The sequence below is a fragment of the Notechis scutatus genome, chromosome 3, assembly GCF_049901735.1.
Source record: "Notechis scutatus isolate UNSWTSFEM ecotype Mainland chromosome 3, rNotScu1.2, whole genome shotgun sequence".
NCBI classification, from domain to species: domain Eukaryota; kingdom Metazoa; phylum Chordata; class Lepidosauria; order Squamata; family Elapidae; genus Notechis; species Notechis scutatus.
The window spans coordinates 138,356,438-138,378,730 of NC_142011.1; the positions used below are offsets into that span (position 1 = coordinate 138,356,438).

General features: G+C 33.4%; 1 protein-coding gene and 1 long non-coding RNA gene across 5 annotated transcripts in view; one reads left to right on the top strand and one right to left on the bottom strand.

Moving 5' to 3' along the window:
• Positions 1-22,293, top strand: part of GMDS (GDP-mannose 4,6-dehydratase) — a 271,812-nt gene that overhangs the window by 217,907 nt on the left and 31,612 nt on the right. The window lies entirely within an intron of this gene.
• On the bottom strand, positions 4,633-18,864 carry LOC148131407 (uncharacterized). 2 transcript variants are annotated; one of them, XR_015748788.1, is made up of 4 exons: positions 18,814-18,864; positions 16,423-16,573; positions 13,119-13,247; positions 4,633-9,757 (listed from the first exon to the last, which is right to left on the bottom strand). It is a non-coding gene; the product is annotated as an uncharacterized LOC148131407 (long non-coding RNA). The 2 variants fall into 2 exon arrangements; XR_015748789.1 differs by having other exon boundaries at positions 18,772-18,864.

Sequence of the window (22,293 nt, forward strand, 5' to 3'; positions counted from 1 at the left end):
CATGATAATCTTTCTGTAGGACCATCTTCATATTAAATTATCTTGAATACTAATTCACTTTTTCATTGTGATAGTGTTTCTTTCCAAAGGAAATATAAGATGATTGTTAGGGGAAGACCAACTGCATGCACTTTCTTTTGCCTGTTTTTCATGGTAATTTGCCTAGTGGTCTAAAAAATTTAGTAGTATAGAGAAAAACATTAAAGCCCATTAGTTCACCATGTTTACCAAAGATTTTAATTGTCCTCTTCTCCCACTTTACCTGTATTTTTTATGTGTGTTGAGGAAGTTGGTTTTTTGAATCTTTAATAATTTACGGAAAAAAAGTAGAACAAAACTTTTGCTTCAGAGAATGATATACTGAAGACATTGATGTTATTTTCAGTATGTCCACTGAAAAAATGGTGGTTTCTGTGAATCTTTCTGTGTGCTATCTTTATGTACTACCTTTATTACAACCAGTCCAGTTCTGTAAATGAATAACCTAATTAAAAATGAGTGTCCAACAATTAAGATATGAGAATTAAAAGTTACTTGGGAAATTCAAAATTCTTTACACAGAAAACATACTTTCTTGTCAGGATTCTTTATTAATGCTTTCAGCAGAATCATCTGCCTTTTGACTGCCTCTGGTGTAGAAAGGCGCCATATCAGCATTCTAATCCAATTCAGGATTTGACAGAGCCCAAGGGAAAGAATGCGTCAGTTTTAAGGAATCCCCTTCACACCCTACGAATTTTGGAAATCTTAACACATATAATATCTTAACACACATAATGTCTATCTTTAAAAATCAAATGTTCTCAAGATCAACTTTCAGGGCTGTTTTTTTTTTTTTTTTTTAAAAATGCCTCTGTGTGTGTCTATGTGCATATTCATAACTCCAATAAAGCTTTTAAGAGGAGCCAGTTAGGATTTGATTTAAAATTCAGATTGGCTGATATGACATGTCATCAACAAAATGAAATTGAATTAGCTGTATATGATTAGCTCTGTGCAAAATGGTAGAGCTGAAAGATAATAAAGGAGTGTTCTCATGATATTTGAAATATTAGAATGTATAAATTATCATAATTTCATTTACTGTACTTTTTTCCTTATTCACTAAGATGTTGAGTAACATTCTTGGCTTTACCCACACTTTTTAGAAGTTACACTTTTCTTAGAAAATAGGTTAAATTCAAGGTTTTTCATTCTGAGGCAGGATTCAAGGAGGTACTATATTAGGATGAATTTATTAACTAATGAAGTGCTTTAAGGAGCACTAAATGTCAGGTTCATCATTTCATAGATTTTACATTGTGCGTATGCTGTGAAAGTATATATTTTTAAAAAAATTATTAACATTTTCCCCATAAGTGCAGGGTCCACTTTTTTTAACAGATCAACTATTCAAAGCAGTATATGAATATTAAAATGTTTATTGATTTGTTTTATAATCAACATGTACTATTTTACTACTTTGAATAGCTGATCTGGAAAAGAGTAGAAAGTCCTTTTTGATAAACATTCTTAGAATGGAGAGGAGCAGAATGATTATTGAAATTTGGATAACTTTGCTCATTTTTTATCATGGAAATAATACACAAATCATATGTGAAAAACAAGTAATTTCATTATCTTCTATTTCATTTCTCATGAAATAATGACTTGGATATTACAAGGAGCTGAATATAGGTAGTCCTTGACTTACAATCACAATTGAGCCCAAAATTTCTGTTCTTAAGTGAGACATTTGTTAAGTGAGTTTTACCCCGATTTATTACCTTCCTTGCCAGAGTTGTTAAGTGAATCACTGCAGTTGATAAGTTAGTAACTTGGTTGTTAAGTGAACCTGGCTTCCCCATTGACTTTGTTTGTCAGAAGGTCGCAAAAAGTGTTCACCTGACCTTGGGGCACAGCATAAATACAAACCTGTTGCCAAGCATCTAAATTTTGATCAAATGATCATGGGGATGCTTCAAAGATTGTAACTCATAACGGTCATAAGTCACTTTTTCAGTGCTATTATAACTTTGAATGGTCACTAAATGAACTGTTGTAAGTCGAGGACTACCTGTACTGCTTATTTGGATTCTCCTCCCATTGTCTTTGTACCATATAAACTTTGGAATGTGAAATTTGGGGCCAAATTTAGGTTCAGTGTTAATTTTCCTTGTTCAAGCAATTTCCTCAATTTAATCATTCTTAGGAATGTGAAAGGAAAAAATGCATATGTATTATATGGTACTGATTGTACACCTTTGTCAGATGTATATTTGCTACAAATCCACCAACGGTTATCTCTCTTGATGTTCTCTTTATATGCTATTTTATACATTAAGAAACAAAAGATCATGGACTAGAATTTTTTTCTTAATTGGCCAAAGAATACAATTATAAGTAATAAGAAAATAAAACAGGCTTTTTTCTTATTTATATATTGTAGTAATGACTCTCATATTATCATTCCTTCTAGTTTACAATTTGCAAGCTATATTTTGATTCTAATGAGAACATCTCTTATGTTCTAAGAAACAATCATTGCTTAACTTGCCTATTTTTCCCAAAAGAACCTCAACAGATTAATTCCTGTATATATTTGGATTCCTGCTGTTTTTAACCAGGTAATATATTAAAACCAACTATCGGCTCACATTTCCAGTAAAGAAAAGCATCAAGACAAAATCATCTGGAGACGTTTTTTAAATTCTGTTCTGTTTAAAGGATATCAATTTTAGAAGTCTCATGTATAACATTCTTCAAAGGCTAATAGGAAAGAAAGATATCTGAATTGATTATTGTATCAACAAAGTATTAAATTAAATAGTGTGGTAGTGAATTATTCATTCCTTGTAAATTATAAGACCATTGTATACCAAATAGAAACATTTGAGCTACAAGTCATTTTCTTCTGAGTTTTACTTCTACATTTCAGTGGGGAATAAAGCAGGAGTGTCCAGTGGGAGTATTAGCAAAAAATAAATAAATAGGGCAGCCATGACAATGTGATAGAAACTCTTATTGATTTTCATGTGCATCATATATGCTGTTCACATTAAAAACAGGTGGAGCTTTGATCACACTGTCTTGATGACCATATTAACTTTTTTTTTTAACCATATCCTACAGACAACCCATCTTTAACTTACAACTTTTCTACATTATGGAGGAATTTTAAATAGGATTCAGTATGCCTACTAATGCAATTTCTGGTGGGTTAAATGACTTGAGGCCTACGAACAAATGTTGTCCATTTTGTAAGAGTATTGCCTTGAAAAGTATTACAAATATTGCTAAAAGCTAGGGCCTTGCTGTGACAGCAGTTAAGTAAATAATGATGGCACATGTAAGAGCCTATGTTCAAATAATACAGATAATTGAAAAGAATTTAAGAGATCAAGAGCTGTCAATATAAGATTTTAGGGTTAATGGTTTGCTCAGTTGTTTTTATGTATACATTTATAAATTTGAAATGAGTAAAGGAGTTTAATGCTTTTGAATCCCCAATCAGAAAAATCACTCTAGAGAGGTGTAGGTTAGAGAATTGCAAACTATTTAATAGGAAATAGTTTCCCACATTTACCAAGTATAAACAATTGTAGCAAGTTGTCACCTTCTCTTAAATTACAAACAATATCTTCTTCCCATATCCCTTCTCTTATCTATAAACAGATCAGCAAAGCCTAATAAAAGTCAATTGAGAGTTAACAGAGATAATGATATATGTATTTTAACCCTGATCAAATAAACCAAGTTTAGATTCCTTCCTTTTACCTTGATCTTCAGGCCCTTCAAAAAAAACCAGAGTATCTTATTTCTTTTTATTTCTTTTCTTTGTTCCTTCTCACAAAATTCTTTAAAGCTTTTCTTTTGTAAATCTAATATAGGAAAATTATTCAGGTTACTCTCTTAGTTTCTTATTTCTATATCTGTTTTAATTATTAAAATTATTTAATTATCTTCTGGTTTCTTCTAGTTTCCAACCATAAAAGTCTTATCCTATCATTTTAAAAAAATCAAAACAAAAGCATTTCATCACAGGAGGGATTCTTATAATTAATACCCAAATCTTGTTTTTCAAATCCATTTGCACCCTGTCTATTTGTATTTTCCAAAAGCAAAGTTCTAGTCACTTTTTGCTGTTTATTAGAAAATAATTAAATTCTTAAATTTGTATTTAAAACATTTTGTTAGGATTAAGAAAACTCACCCAATGTTTTCAGATTTAGCAATTCAAAAGTTCCTAATAGCTAAAAAGCAATTAGCATGCAATTTCCAAAAGTAATTAGAAAAAGAAATATGCAAACCCAGTGTTCTTAAAATCACCGTGATTTGAACAAGATGGCTATTCCCTTGTCATCCAAAACTCTGAACCACCAGGGACTGCCATTTTGTGGTCTCCTTGGAAGGGTCAGCTGTCTGGAACACTTGGGGATGAAGTGCTGATCTACTCTCTGGTTTTTATTCTATCGTGTCATTGACTCCACTAAAAATGGAGTTGTCTTCAATTCACAATATCTTCGCCAGAAGTACATTTGAAAGAGTTCAAACTGTGCTTCTTAGATCCATAGTTGAATTCAACATTGTATTCCAGACACAATCCTATGTCAAAAAAACCTGGTGTCAATAAAATGTCATGGTTTGTTTTTTTTCTAGTTAAGAACATTAGCAAAAGTAAATCTTTCTTGAACAGTACTACCTTACATAATTTGTTCCTACACAGCATGGGGAATGGCTATTGGCTTTTAGATAGCTTTTGAAGAAGATTAGACAAATTCATGGAAGACGAATCTGTCAACAGCTGTTAGCTAAAATAACTAACTGGAGTAGTTAGACTCAAAGGAGTCCCTTTATAAATTCAAACTTCTGAAAGAACAATTGATGGGATAGAATTATTGCTTTTCATTTTGTGGAGCTGCTTATAGAACCATCTGGATAAAGCACTGTTGGAAACAGGATCTTTCCAGAAGGGCTGTATTTATATTTTCAGTTTAGTGCTAAAATTAAATGCAATTAAAAATAAATGCAAAGGTAGGTGTAAGACAAAGCCTAATGCATTTGGGGGAAAAAACAGCAACTCTTAAAATGATGTATAGTACTGGAAAAAATGTCTTAAGTATATGAAGTGTGAGGCTCTTTGATTTTTAATTTTTTCCCTGTTGTGGACTTGGCAGTATTTCCTCTGAGCTATTCTCAGGATAGATTGTATATTCCAAAATTGTACAGCTGCATCAATATGTAGGTGTATAGTTTAAAAATAACCATTGTCTGTATCTTTATACAACACAAGGCAGATAATTTTTTCACCAAGGTTTTCTAATGACATGGTATTTTGCTTTGCTATAAGAACCTAAGCTGTTTATGTCTAACCACTCTGAGGTTTTACACTTGTTTATGTTATTGTGCTTACCTTTCAATGACTGTAAATCTGTCAGTTCGAGGGGTAAGGGGAAATGATCTTTTAAATTCTACTACGTGTGAAAATCCATGTGACCAAAGAGCCAATCTGTCTTGCCTTCATTTGTGAGATAATATATTGCCTTTAAACAGAAGAATCTCCAACTAAGTGGCTATTTACTTCTTAGATCATTTTAGAGATTAAACTTGTAATCAGAAAATGAGAAGATGGCAAAACTTTCTGGCCTGTCTCTGTTCCAATTGCTGGTAATACTCTTCTTTAAAAAAAAAATCTCTGTCCACAAGCTTTCTTTCTATTCACTCACATCAAATACATTCCCTGACATGTTTATTTCATATAATATTTGTAAATATGCGTAGCAATCTTACTATGTCATGCAAATAAAATTTTACTTATATGTATTTAATGATATAAGAGTCCCACACAGGACTCTGAAGTATACATTAATCAAGATAAAATGTGTTTGTCAGTACTTTTATCTCAGTTAGAGGCATTTATTACTGGAGTCAGGATCTTCAGCCCCAACTGAGAATAAGAAACTAGATTCTGACTTGTAAGATGTGTGACAAATCTCATTCACCATCCTTCTCCTGCTAGATACATATATAAATAATATACATGGTCTTGGATGAAGTAATGTGTGTAGTTGACTATAGAACCCATCTTTTTAATTCATCCTTTTTAAATAAACCAATATTTTGGCAAGCTACTGTTTTTGAATTTTACCTTCACATGAACAGATGCTTTTAAAAATAGGAAGGATGAGACCGAAAAAAAATCCAAGAATTATAAACATGTTTAGTATATTTGTTTACTTTCTGTAGTATAGGTTACCATCACATAAAATAAAAAACAAAATGTCTGCAGTAGATGCTATCTGTAATTTGGGTAAGAATTTTGGGGCAGGTCTGCTTTAATGGCTTTTTTTTTTTTCATTCTACATGGATGCCATGGAGAAAGAAAGAAACTGAGAGCATTTGAAGACTGGTCTAAAAGCCTATTTGTATGATCTGATAGATTTTTGAAATATAATCTAGCGGGTGGGTGTGCCTTAAAGGAAAAGGTGAGGTGGGTTCTCCAATTTTTGGTTCTTGGTGGGAAGATTGCTGAGATAGGTGTGGGGGAGAGGAACAGCTACATAATTCCCTAGAAGGAGCAGGTTATCTGGGATGCTTCCAATCAGTATTTCAACCTCGGCATAAAGCAGAGATGCTATTGTTCATTGCTTTAAGTTCAGTGACTTATCTCATTAGGACCTAGATGAGTAGTAATGAGCTCCCACAGTCCTTTTAGACCTCTTAACAAATTGGTGTTTCTGAAGAGAAGTAAGTAATCTTTATTTGATCATGACTAGCACAATATAGAGAGGTAGACAAATAGAAAATACAAAGCAACACTGGTGAGAAAACATTTAAAGCAGAAGAGGGATATAACATAATAGTATATTATCACAGTAATTTGTATTTCTAAAATCAGAGTAGGTGGGAGACAAGTGTTTGGTAAGGTACACAGTTGTGGGGTGCTACAAAGTTTGGTCCCCACTCTTTTTAATGTTTACATGAAGCCATTGGAAAAGATCATCTATCAAATTGGGATATGATGAATATGCAGATGATATCCAATTGTACAGTAGCATTCTGACCTTTTCAGAGCTGCAACTGTTGTCTTGTCCCAGGGTATGGAAGTTATTTTCCTCTGGATGAGATGAAACAGGCCAAAGATGAACTCAGATAAAATTAAATCATGGTTTTTAGATTGAGCTTGATTTTATTTAGCACTAAATTTGGGGACTTACAATAATAACGGGAGAGGGAGGAGAGATTATTTCCAGCTTTCTTCAAATGTGCACAACTATAAAATCACGCAAGAAATATCTCATGTGTTTTGGAAGCCAGATGGTGCATACAGTGGGAAAAAAACCCTGATTTGTATCCATTTGTAGTTTGTAGGCTTTACAGTTCTGGAGATTTTGTGATGATGCACAAGTGGTATTTCGCATTACAAACACACATACACACACACACATAAACACATTCACTGTGTGTGTGTGTGCATTGATTTTAGAAAAACAAATGTGCTTTGCCTAAATTATAATCTTGATAGAGGAGAATATTTATAGCTCAGGGTTGAAATGAGGGGCCATTGGTATTCTCTAAGCTTGGTTTTTTCTTGCAGATGTTTCATTACCCAGACTAGATTAACACCCTGATGATGTTACCTAATAATTTGAATTGACACTATGAATGCAATTCTACCCCATTTCTCTCCCATTCAGTATCTTATTCTTCAAAGGATTTACATTTTAAATTAACCAATAATAATAATAATAAAAGTCTTTTTGAACTATAACTGAATAAATATTTGGCAGGAGGATCCCCCATTTTGGACAAAACAAGTTATAACATCATCTTGCAGTATTTACATAGTATTCAACAACAAAATGTGTCAATGGGGATGGGGGAGACCTAGCAGTATTATTGCAATCTGAATTATATTTATTGAGAATTAAATTGCATGTTGCTATATAACTGGAACCCAAACATACCAATTTTATTTATTGATTTTTCAAAGTTTACAAATATTAAGATAAAAAACTAATATAAACAAATAAAAATATAAAAACTGAAGAAAAGAAAAAGTGGAAAAATGAAATAGAAAAGAAAGAAAAGTTATATAAAAGACGGCTCTCCCCTCCCTCCAGACAAATATAAACAATTGGGCTAATTTGACACATTCTCTACTCTCATCCTTTATCAGTAGTCAAATTACACACACACACCCCCCAAAAAATATCATTCAATCCTAATCAGTTAAAAGTCTATTAAGAACTATCAAAAATATTAACATGCATATTTTAATCTTAATCAAAAATTCAATTTTATAATCCAAACGTATCCTTTTCTGTAAGAAATAAAGCAGAAGAAATCTCTTCCTACTTACAAACAAATCTTTTAAAGCATCATGAAACAATCATGGTAAAAAGAAATCCCATCAACAGCTACCAGAAACCATAAGAAATATATTTTAACTCTTATCTAACAGTACATTTTCTTTTCATTTTTTTTAAAAAAACTTAACCTTTAGTCCCACCAAACAGTATCCCATAAGTTGACTTCTTATCACATTCTTTTTGTCTTTTTCTAGGAACAGCTTAAGCAATTTTTCTTTGTCTCTTCTTTGTCTATTAGCAAAAGTTTCCTTGGCACCACACATTCCTTTTGTAAATCCAAAGTATTAAGGCTTTCCAAGTCACTCTTCTGGTTTACTTGTAAATCCATTTTGGCATTGTTTTCTGTATCATTCTCATGTTCTGGCATTTTTAATAAAAGATCCACAACATCTTTTTCCATGCTATTTTTACAGTCCAGAATTTTTTTGAACTCCAAATCCACATTCATCAGTCTTTGTTTCATCCAATAAAATCTGTTGTTCTTCTATATCCTCTGCTATAGTGTTGCCTTATTTTGTAAGATACAAATAAACGGTCTTAGTAATGATGTCTACTTCTATGAATAGAATGTTTAAAACATGTTAATGAAAAAAATAACAGACATAGAACAAATTTTATCTGATAAGATAGATAAAGTACAGAATGTGGAATTACAAATGACAAGCCAAGAAAATCAATTGGAAAAGAACACTTTACTAGATATACAAAAGAAACTGGTCGAGGTTTTTAAAAAGTAAGGTACAAATGAGAACCCAAAAAAATAACCTGGAAAATATTTTCTTATTTTCATATTAGAACTTCAAAAGAGACCAAAAAAAATTCTGCACCAAAGGATAAAAATGAATTGTAAAAACATTTCCTATGGCAGTAATGGATTGAATTGAGAAATAAAAGGAAGGAATAAGTGGAAGGAATAACCATCAAATGTAAAAGGAAGGAATATAAAGTTAGTTTATTTTATCAAAGTTGTTTTCCCCCCCAAATTCTGGTAACCCTTTATGAACTTTGTACTAACTTCATAACTGAAAAGTTTATGTGTTTGATTTGATTATCGATAAAGGATGAAATACAGAAGGAAGAGGCAACTGTTTTTAACCTTATAGGAGGTGAAGAGTTATTAAATTTGTTTACACTTGTGATTTCAGGTTGGAAGTCCCTTCATTATATTGTATTGTATCTTACATTATATCATTATTTAATTTTTAGGTGTTTTGTATAATCTTTTATCCTTTTATTATATTGTAAGCCTTCCAACATTGCTGTTACAGTGAGATGGATAGCATATAACTTTAATAAATAAAAAATAAATATAAATATAATTCTTTGTTCTCTCTTTTCTTTTTCTTCTTTCTTTTTCTTTTTTCCTGTGCCTTTTCTTCTCTTTCTCTTAGTTTGTATTAGTTTTACTACTGTAATTAAAATTAAAATTCTTAGTAAAATAATATTGAAAAAGAAAGAAAGTCAAAGCCAGCATTACATAGTTAAAGTTCCATTTCTTTTTTTTTAATGCATAATTTTGACACTCTGACTGCCCCCGTTAAGTCTTATTCAGTTATGAATGGAGATGTGTAGCATTATAACATTAATGCCTCAAACTGATTCTTCTAAATATGTAGCTACTTCAAAAATATAATTTGGAGTTTACAGATTGACATACTGTATTAGATTGCCTAATCTCAGTGTTTATTATAAAGTAGAGCTATCACATAAATAAAGTAGCTAAAATTTAAATGGAAATAATTAAATTTGCAAAAGCACTGCAGCTCCAATTAGACTCACAGACTTCTTGTTAACAATCGTTTTGAAAACCTGGAGAAGAGCAGAAAGTGAAGCCATCGGAGTTATTTCTGGAAATCAGACTAAGTGGATTCTTAGTGTGTAGTCAGTGTGAAGATAGATTTGGTAAATAAAGAACTTGGTAAATAACATCTGAGGCCAAGGTATGACTGTCAGATGACATATCTCTTTAAAATTTGGTATGTAGAATAGCACAGAAAGTATAATAACAGAAATGAAGGCGTGGGAAAAAAGGTTTTATTTCACCAACGCTAAACTCTGCATTTAGAAATTCTGGCTATAAATTTATACAGTTTATAAAGAGAAAAGGGTCTTGGTAGTTTTCAGTTAAACAGAATCTTCATTAATTGATATTCTGCAATAGGACTTGTGAAACGCAATTTTTGTATAGATTCAGAAATAGAAATTGACTTTGCTTGTAAGAAGCCATCAGAGAAGTTCACAAATGGCAATCACATGTTGGTGGGTCATTGCAACCATTGTAAATATAAGCCACTCAAATCTCGATCATGTGACCATGTAGAGTGGTACAATGGTCAGAATTTCCAGTATGTCATAAATGCCACTTATTCAGCATTATCATAACTTTGAATAGTCAATGAATGAGTGGTTATAACTTGAGGATTACGTGTGTATTTAATCTGTTCCTCTTTCTGACTTACAATTAATAATGTATATCTTGAAAGAGAATTAAACAGATAATGCAAAGGTGTGAGAAAATATCCTTTTAAAAATACAGGAGACAACTGGATGGGCAATTCAAATAAGATTAATAATGGGAAAAACTTTTGATTATTCTTGTAAAACGGTACATTGTGAAAGATATGCCATGGAATTTAACAAATAGATATAAATGTAATTATATTTCATTATTCAAATGCTATCTGTTATTAACAGCTAAAATATAAAACTGTCAGTAAATCATTGAAATCAAATATATGGAAGGCATATATCCTGTTATTCCTGATCTAGCCCCGGGTGGGGGGTGAAGCTAGATTAAAATGTATTGATAGACTAATTATTTGAAAAAGCTTTTAAAAAAAATGTTTAGGAGCAACTGTTTGAAACATGCACAGATTCATCTTATTCTTTAAAACTATATTAGGCTAGTTTCCAAGTTGTGCTGACATCCTACATACTGGTTTTCAAAAAGGACTGTCACCATCAATTTTTCTTTTTTAAGGGATTTTAATTCTTTCAGCATGTTCATATGGTTTTATAAAGCCCCAGATACATGGCAAATCCCCTTGGTGTTGTAAGACAAGATTGCTGTTAAAAAATGTTTAGGCTTAGTCAGCTTCTTCTCACCACTGAAGTCATGAGGGACTTTGGGAAACAGTGTTTATACTAAGCTTAAATTGATAGGGCAAGTTTAATGCAATCGGGTCAAAGGTACAACTGCTTAGCTAGTCTCATCAACTGCTCAGGTTTCAACATCAGTTTATAAGCAAAGGCCTCTAATGATAACATCTGGCTGCTAACTCAGGGACTGCTTTTTTAAATGTCATGATTGAATGTAATTCAATGTGGGGAGGAGCAAACCTTAAGGGCAGCTTAATTCCTGAATTATATGGTTCCAACTACGGTAGATAAGATAGAAATGCCAGGCTTTGATTGATCTCATGACGGTGACCGACTCTTTCTTTTTGTATCTAGAGCTTTTTCTCCCCCATCATGCAAAGATATTTATGTGAAGTTGGGAAACTTGCAGAAAGTTTTCCAGCCTTGTGAAAAGGACAGCTTCTTGGTGTTTTGAATAAAAAAATGTCAAGTCATTTAGTCTTAGTATTCTTAGCACTTAATTAAGAAGCTAAATTCAGAGAGATGATTTTCCAACATTTGATAGTATTCAAACTTAATCAACCCTAACTTGAAATTAGACTGGTCTGGACTATTTTAACCACAAGTCAGATCCACCAGTTATATTGAATCAGATAATTTAGTTTAAAAACAAAAGAAATTATACTTGCCTCCATGCTCTTTCAACTACATACATACATACATACATACATACATACATACATACATACATACATACATACATACATACATACATATGGGGGGGGAGATCATGCATACAATAACTCAAAGATTTGCTCAAACTTTTTACTAAATGCAATTTACAAGTTATGTCCATATTAAGTAAATTTTATCTCAGTCTTCTTTTTTATCAGTTTTCTGATGTTTTATATGGGGGGGGGGCTTTTTCCCTTATTTTTGTTGCATCGTTCTAAGTCGGGGGTGTCAAACTCAATTTTATTGAGGGCCACATCATGGCTTGTTTGACCTCAGGGGGTCGGGGTGGGCATGGCCAGGGTAGGTGTGGCCAGCTTGACATCACTCGTGTCGGGTGTGCCTGTGGTGAACGGATCTCTCTACCAGTGAAAACGGGCTCCTGCAGCTCTCTGCCAGCGAAAACGAAACACAGGGTGTTATGTGCGAATCCCCCCCCCAGCTCTGTTTTTGCTAGTAGAGGGCTGCAGGAGGCTGTCATGGCTGAAAATGGAGCCTGGGAGGGCCACATGCAGCCCTCATGAGCTATGTTTTCACTGGCAGAGGCACTGCGGGCCGGTCCTGTTTCCAGAGCAGCCCCATGGGCCAGATTTAAGTACCCTATGGACTGGACAAGGCCTGTGGGCCTTGACACCCATGTTCTAAGTTGATTTCACAGGGAGAACACATAATGGTTGACTAAGACAAACAATTGTAAAGATACAGCTACATCATTGCATGTTGGTGCTCACATTATAGTTATGTCCAAACATATGACTGAAGAAATTCTTCATTGATTTCATCAATATTAATTAAATAGGCAACCCTGGCTGAATTCAACTTCTGAAAGAGAAAAATGCATCATATCACATGTGAAAAAATATTGTGTTTGTGGAGAACAGAAATTCCAAAATACAATCCAGACAAAATTAAAATTGCTAGAATTTGAATCAGTCAAAAGCATCTTCAGCATGATACTCACTCTCAAAATCATTGACTAGTGCAATGTAAGAGTTTGTCTCCTTCAAACTGTGTTTATCTCCTGGTGACTTCATAGACACAGCCATGTAGTTAATGCCACATAAATTGACATCGAAAAGTCTATTTCTGGAAGCAGTAAAGAGTTGCGTGTTATCCTTCGCTTTAATGATCTACATATTGCATAGCAAAACCAGTAGCTTCAGAATTCCAAATGCATATCTGAAGCCACTCTGCTCTTGCATATCTTTGCATCTCTAAATCGCATTATTTCAAATATATAGGAATTTCTATTTATAGTTCAGTCAAAGGTTAGCTTGAGGTATTCCTTTTTTGTAATATATGTTCATGGTTTAATGCTTACATTACCCATTTACATTTGTTCCTTCAAAGAAAGGGTGAAATCATTTTAAAGCAGTAAGACTTATATACATTGAACTATTCACAGTATAAACTTTCTTTGAGGATATTAACAAAACCTAAACTACCAACCGTTATGTCGGTGAATCATATTCTGTCCAAGAGTGTTTCTTTTTTAAGACTTATAGTAAAATCCAAATATATCTCTGTATGTCTTGGGATGATATATTTATACACCATATATGTACGATAAAAGCAACAGATGAACTGAATATTATGGAACTAAGTTATGTCAGTTTTATTGTAACTATGTTTCCTGCACTACAGACTGTAATTACTCTAAGTAAAAGAAAGTGGAAAAAGAAAGTTGCTATTTCTATACAATTATGAATATTTAAACTTAAGCATTTGGTTTCTAAAATAAATTTTATTTTTCTCTCTCTTCCACACCTCCACAAATCTCTTTATTCCCTCCCCTATTTGGCAACAGCCACTTACCTGCTTATGGGCCGTAGTCTTGCAGCTTCCTGCCAGCTTTCCACTAATTTTGGTTGCGGGAAGCTTGCAGGAAATTGCCTCACCATGGGATTCAGTTAACAGGGATATGACTGCAGGGATTGTTGTCACTAAGCAGGGCAGGTGCTCTTTACGACTACATCGCTTAGCAATGAAAATTCCAGTCTCAATTGCCATGGTAAGTGAAGGACTATCTGTATTATATTATATTTTATTTATTTTATTTTATTATTTTATTTCTTTATTTTATTCCGGGGTATCTACAGGGGCTGAGGCAAAAAAAAAAAATCACGATTGCAGTTGCAGCTACACAAAGCTCTGCCCATTTTTACATATGCTCTTTATATTAAATGCAGCAAATTTATGTTCTGTGGCGATGTTATGAAATGATTCTTTGTGAAAAAACTGTAACGTTTCATGAACACAAATGCTTATAACGCGCCAATGCAAAGACACTGAAAGTTAAACATCTTTGGGCATTTGCAAGAAGCCTGAAGGCACAGTCACCAGCTAATGGAGCACATTGCAGCCGGCTTCATCCCCAATACGAAAGTGTTGATGTGTCCCATTTCCAGTTCAGACATGCTCCAAGCCATTTAGGTTAAATACCTAGAATAGAACTACATAATCACTGCAGCCTGAATTTCATATTGCGAGCATCACTTTTCCTTAGGCCTAAATTCAATCATGTGTAGACTGAAGTTAATTATCCTGGTTCAATTATATATGAGCAATTTTAATCCCAGATGAATTCAGAAGGAGAACCTTACAAAGATGTATAGTTTTCCAAGTAGGTTGCTCTGGGAGTCACAATTTGAAGCTAGCCTCTTTTCAAATATTTCTACCATCGTTTTTATAACAAAAATTAAACCAGTGAATAGCTATAGCCACAACATACTAACCTCCCCTCTGTAATAAAATATTCACATTAGTGCTACTAAATATGGATGGAACATATGTAGAGGAGGTTCTGGTAAGATCCTATTGGTCTCATTTTTCTCTCCACACGCATGAAAGTTGTGGAAGTATGAAGTTACATCAACAAGATAACAGACTATCTAATGGCCAACTTTCAATCAACCATACAGTGGAGCAAATCATAAATTGTACTAATCACTATGGAATTCATATCATATAACAATTTTCGAGCTTTATAGATTTAGTCAAATAGGCACATAAATAGATAGGAAGGAATGTAATGGGAATAAATTATGAAGTGCTGATTTCTATGCAGTGCCTCAAAACACTTACTCAAGCCATTATGAAAATAAAGTCCCAGTGAAATAAGACCAGGTTGCAGCTGAATAATGATGAGTGAAGTTTCTGATAAAAATGGAAGCACTCGTTTATTTAGTATGACTTCTAAAATCTAGATAAAATTATTATACCATTCCCAGGTTTCTTTCCAACATAGCATCAAAAATGAAATCCTGTTTTGGTATAATCTAAAACTTGGGTTGAATAGTTGTCAGCTAGGGAACTTTTTAATGTCCAAGAGCTCTACTGAAAAGGTGTATGTGTGTGTGTGTTAAGCTGCAACGTGGGGAAGGGGGTAATAAAGGTAGACCTTGACTTACAACAGTTCATTTAATGACTGAAGTTACAATGGCACTGAAAAAAGTGAGTTATGACCATCTTTCACACTTACAATCATTGTAGCATGATTCCCCAGGATCATGTGATCAAAATTCAGACAGCTGATTCATATTAATGACCGTTGCAGTGTCCCAAGGTTATGTGATCAGCTTTTGCAACGTTCTAACAAGCAAAGTCAATGGGGAAGCCAGGTATATTTAACTGTGTTACTGACTTAACAACTGCAGTGATTTATTTAACAACTGTGCCAAGAAAGGTTGTAAAATAAGGCAAAATTCACTTAAGCACTGTCTCATTTAGCAACATCAATTGTGGTCATAGGTCGAGGACTACCTGTAATATACATAGGCAGTACCTGTTTTTTTCCCAAATTAGGGGAGAAAGTATTTTTTTAAAATGTATTAAGCCTATTTTAAGACCTATGTGTTATTTTTATGGCCCTTTAAAGATAGCAAACCACACTGCCAGTTTTCAGTTACAGTTCAATTACAGTTGATGGTATATAAGGAACCAATTTGGGATTGGCATGGAGCCCTGGTCGTGTGGGTTACTCACATTTGCTTTATTTTAATCTACATTGTCTTTGCAGCTACCATTTCAGTGTCATCTGCATAACCATATCAGGACATTATCTTACAAAAAGAAATGAGCAAATATTTAAAGTCTGGTCATTGTTTTCTGATGAATCTTTGATGTGGACATCTTGGGCATTTTCTGCAAATCATACTTTAAAAAAAATAGAAAAACATTTTTATTTGGAATATTTATCCATGATATTAGTTTATGATACCATTGCTTTCCATTAAAAGTTTGTAGAAATAATCAAATGTACCTGTTATGTTTATAAATGTAAACAATTCAGCGAAGGAGCAGAGCCAAAAAGAAAAATTCAGGGAGAGTCTTCTATTTTACAAACTAAATAAACTTCAGCATTTTTTTTTTTTAAATTTAGCAGATTTATCCATTCATTCTTGGTCAAATTGCTGCAAGAAAAGTTCGATAAAATTATATAACACTGATAATTGCACAATATTTATTTCATTATTACTACCTTGTGGGTCTTAATTAGGAACCTGCTAACAACTTCTGCTGTGTTTTGTTTTATCAACTTAGAGAATGGATCTATTATTAATTTAACTTTTACAAAATATACATGGCTCAGTGTCTCTCTTATTGCTGTAAATCTGGCACTAATTATTTTTTGTTCCACTTTGGGCAAACCCTGAAACAAGTTAATAAGAATACTCTTTTTCAAGGATAAAAAAGATCTTTTCTATTGAAAATTATAACCTGAATACTAACAATTCAGGTTATAATCTGGTTAAATTCACTCTTCTATTAACTTGGCTGTTTAGCTGTTCATGCTATTGTACATTAATGGCTTTATAAAGTCATTAAAGATTCAATTAAAATAATTATGTTATAAGTATTCACTTAATATTAATATTCACTAAATATTCATGAAAAAATTATTAAGATTCGATTCACATAAAATAACCAGAAAAATATGAAAACCATACAACAGATTCTGAAAAATGTGGGTTTATATTTGGTGAATAGCTGAAATACTTAAATTTAAATTAGACAGAAGAAAGGGGAAAAAAACCTCTCTATACTATTTGTTTTGGGCTCCAAATAATTTGAGCAAGAGCATTGTGCAATTTATATAGTTCTTCATGTAAAACATAATTGATATCCATGCCTCTCTCCTCAGAGGAAGGAGGCTTAGCTACCCATATTACGTTATATACCTTTGAGAGGAATCAACTTACATGCATGCTTCATGGTTTTGGCTGCCAGTTAATAGTTTCTATGATTCTTATACCTGATACTCCCCACACCTTAGAAAAAGAATTCCTTCTGGCTGTTATATATTGTAGCCAGTGCTCAGTGTTAATAGCAGTACAAAACCATAGAGGAATAAAGCTTATAAAGAACCAGTTAAGTAATTCACTAAGTGTCAGGATGCAAAAGACACATTTATAACATAGGATTTTTTTTAAAAAAAAAAAAACACTGTGAAAACGAGAACTTCAAGGATTAGAAGCACTGCTAGGTTACTAAATGCAACACCTTGCCTTAATAGTCCTCAGTTCTGTGGCAAGAAGGATTTTTCTTCCAATTATGCTGTCCTTGGATCATGTGTTCAGCAGTAACCAGTGTCATAATGCAAGATGGCATTTCATTTCTGTTCTCTAAAATTACCCCCAAGTATGTGAGGTCATGCCTCACTTTATACAAAGTCAAGACATATACAAAGCTCCTACTTGTGGTAACTCCACTTGTCAAGATAGATCAGAAAGGTGGCAAGTGTGAGTGACAAGAGGCAGCAGATCTTTTTAATAAAGATACCTCCAGCCCTACCTTTCTGAGTAAGAATCAATTCTGCAACAAACATGCATAATATTAACATTGCTGCAGCAGTAACTCTAGCTCCTCTCCTATATAATCAGTGTTTTTGGAATGCTTTTAGAAAACCATATCTATGGTGAGACGTACATTTTAGATCAGCCCTTCAGATAATGTTGGAGTTCATTTCCCATGAGCACATCTCAACATGGGCAGCAGCCATGAGAATTGTACTCCACAAATATCTGGAGGCTCAAAAAGTTTTGGAGGGCTTGGCCATATTTTCTGACAGTGCTTTTTCAACCTTCTAAGCTTTTTATTAGTCAGAATAAAAAGTGCCTTAAATAGTAAATAAACATATATATTTTTTAAAAAAATCTGCTGCTAATTCTTTCTTGATCAATTGCGTAATAGACTAAATACATTTAAAATGAAGGTACAGCATTCCAGAGAACAATTAAGGGAGTAACGTTTTGAGATGCCAAGCAAAATGAAGGATACTTTGCAATTTAATAGACAAGGTAACAGCTTGAGCAGGTTGCTAACAGGTTTACAAGTAATAGGTAACTGGTTCAGCTTTATAGATAAACCTTATAGTTTGGTTACATCTGTGCATTATAATATTTATCTTACAGCAATTTACACTTCTTTGTTTACGAAGCAGTGATTCTTCATCAGGAGCAGTTTGGAAAGGGTAGGAAAATCCAGAGATCATCCAAAGATCAATAATGGCAATACATTTACAAATGCAAGAATTATTACTGCATAATTACAGCCGTAACTTCATAAATATTTTTTCCTTAAAGTTGTTAAATTGAAAAGGAAAGTTTACCTCTCTTCATTTGGATAAAATGTTAAGCATGGTAAAACTTGCCTGCATTATTCCTGATGCTGGTTCCTTCTTTTTGATTTTGATTTTTTCAGTGCATTTACATAATGTACTTTGCCTATATTTGTCCACGTCCAAAACAAATTTTTGTAGGTACAGTATTCTACTCTAGGAGAAAATGGCAGAGACTAGCAAAGAGTTAACCATAACAAAAAAGCCAAGCTATTGTTGTTATTATTGGAACAGTGATTTGCCGTGTTCTACAAAGAACTGCCAATTGATCATGATCCAGAAGAAAGAGAATTGTATTGATATATAACAAGTAACTTCTTTCTCAATTGTTCCTGTCTGGGCCATTCAGTGGAGAACTAAAATGCCTGTCCTTTGCTTATATCTACAGGGAAGATGGCAGTCAGGCAAATTAAATTAAGTAATTCTCTGTCCTAACTTGCATGAAATCCTCTGCATGGCAGCACTGGCGGAGAGAAGCTAAAGCTAATCCTTTGGGTTGCAGCTCCAGTGAATATCTAGCCAACTTCTCTTCTCATTGAACTCCTTTGTTTCTTACCTTTTATTTTCAAGCTGGTTGCTGTGATGCAATAGTGCTTGGGGAACCTTGGGTGTGATCATTCTTTGAAAAGGTCACCTCTGGGCCAACTGTACTCTGTCTTGCAAATATCTCAATAATGCACTGATTGTCACTGCCTAACTGCTTAAAATGTATATAGTGTATTCATTGTTTTTTTTTTCTGGGAAATTCTTTCTCTTGAAGCCAATGAAGGCTTCTTTGATGCAGAGTACAAATACGCTATGTGTACGGTATGTCTGTATATAGTAATAGCGAAATATATTCCTATATCAAAACTTGACTTTATATTAGATATACATAGGCAGGTTAGAAACTTAATTTTTAAGGCTGTGTCCTTAGTTTGACTAAAATTTGCATTGATTAACACGCAAAGTGGTAGAATTGATCCTACCTACTACCACTAGCCATCACAGGATGCTCTACTTTGTACTTGTAATTTTCTCTTAATCATATAGCTACATTTCCAAGTAAACTGCTAGCTATTCATCTGTTGTATTTGTATTTTTCAGTAATGTTTTTGGAACACTAGATTTGCTAGGTTGTAAATATAAATAATAGAAGATGTAGAAGATACATTCTGAAACATATCAGCTTCACATTTATATTTTGAATTAAAACAATATTTTTGAAAAGTTAGCATGGACAGCTAAATTCAAAGGTTAAAAAGGGAGGGAGGAAGAATAATTTTAAGGATACTGTTCTGGTGAGGATCAGAACAGAAAAGCATTGAGAACCACACCTCTTTATCTCCATATAGTGGGGAATCTCTAAAAGATTTTGCCACACAAAACATATACCAGTCAATGGGAGGGCGGAGCTTGTGTCGTGACGATACGGCATGCGATCTTGGAGATCTGAGATCGCTGCCGATATCTTTGCTCCTGGATGGTCCTATCAGATCTAAACCGTCCAGAAGAGACGGTGAAAGTGAAAAGTGAAGAGCGCATCCTGTCGATCCCAGGGATACCGCAAAGTCCCTGGTAGATCCAGGAGAAGCTCTTCTTGCCAGCGGCAAAGAGGCAGCCATTAAAGCTGCTGAAGTTGGGACAGCTCCGAAACGGAAGAGAACAGAAAGAGAGAGTGTGCCGGTTTGGTGAAAACTTTTTTTTTTTTATTTTAAGATCTGAAAGGACACCCTAAGGAAAAGAAAGAATCTGTAAAAGTTTTGACAGAAGTGATTAAGCGGCGATTTTAAACAGGAATGTCAAAGTAATGTTTTGTTTTGTTTTTTTATCATTGCTGGATTTTCTATATATGATCTTGTATTTTGAAACTGGACTGGTTTTTTCGTTTATATCTATTTTTTTCTTCTCCTTTTTGATTTTGTAATATTTTAGGCTAGAGGCTCCCTTTAGTTATTTCATTTTTTAAAAAAAATATCTTTTCTTTTTTTATTAATTCTTATTATATCCTGCTCGGAAAAGGAGGGGGAAAGTGAGAGCAAAGAAACTTTGTAACACTGCCAACTAGAGGCTTGAAAATATTCTATTTCCCTGTGACCAGACAAAGCTGAGAAAGAAAGAACTGAGACTCTTTTTCAAGCACATTGCTATTTGATAAGATAGAGGGAAGAGCATGGGAGAGTATTATTGCAGGTGCTCTTCTTGGTTTCTATCAACAGCTGGAGTCTGGTATTGAAACGTAGGGGGGGGAAAGGTGATAAGTTTTTGGAGAAGAGAGTTATAATAAGAGTCTTGGATAATCAAACAAAGTGCAATGTGCCTTTTTTACTTTTCCTAAGTTGTGCTATCCCTCCTCACCAGCTTTATTGTATTTTTTTATCTTTTTTTTGTAATAACTATTTGGGTTTTTTGGCTTTGTTGGAGCTTGTCTTTGTTTTTCTCTTCTTTTTTTTTTGGAAGTCCAATCTCTACGTTTGCTTTTTATTTTAAAGGGAAAGCCTTAAAAGCCTTTTTTTTTTTCCCTTTCCTGGTATTTTTCTTTTTTCATCTACCTTTCTGGTTTATTTTTTTTATGCACTTTTTTCTATTTGAGATCTTTCAATTGGATTAAGGTGTTGAAGAACCTGAAGAATTTTTCCTTTTCCTTTTTTTCCTTTTTTTTTCTTAAGTCTTTTTCTTTATCTAACTATTGATTGATTAAGGTATACAAGAACCTGAAGAAATTTTGTCCTCCCTTTTTTTAATTATTATTATTATTATTGGGCTTCTTTTTTCTACTATTTTTATTTTGAACTATAATTGGTTACTCCACAATTGGATTATGGTTTAGAAGAGCCTGAAGATTTTGAATTGCTTAAAATGACTAGGAAATTTATAGCTGCTGGTTCTTCAACTTCTACTTCTTCCTCTCCACCATCTGGAGGACAACGTTCAATACAGACAATGTTAAAGCAAGAAAAAGAACAAGAAAAAGTGACTCTGCAGATGATTATGTAAGGAGTTCAAAATATTCAAGCAAGATCAGAGAATATTGAAAAGAGAATAGAGAACATTGAACAAAGAACATTGAACAAAGAACATTGAACAAAGAACAGAGAACAAAGAACAGAGAACATTGAACAGAGAAAACCGATGAAAAAGTGGAGAACATCCAACAAATGATGTTGAAGTATGATGAGAGATTCCAAAAAATTGAAGAAGAAGATAAACAAAGAGACAAGAAGATTGGAGATATTGATAATAGATTAATGGTGGTTGAACAAGATAAAAGTGGTATGTTGAGATGGGAGATGGATAGATCAGAATTCTATCTTAGATTCCAAAACGTAGAGGAAGAAAAAGGACAAACCCTAGCTGAGATAATGATAGAAATACTGGCTAAAGCTTTGGAAATAACTCAAGAGAAAATGATGGATGGAATAGATGAGGTTTATCGAGTTTTCACAAGATATGCGATGAGAAATAGCTTACCAAGAGAAGTTCACATTAGATTTACAAAGAAAGCCATTAAAATGCAAATATTGCAAGTGGCAA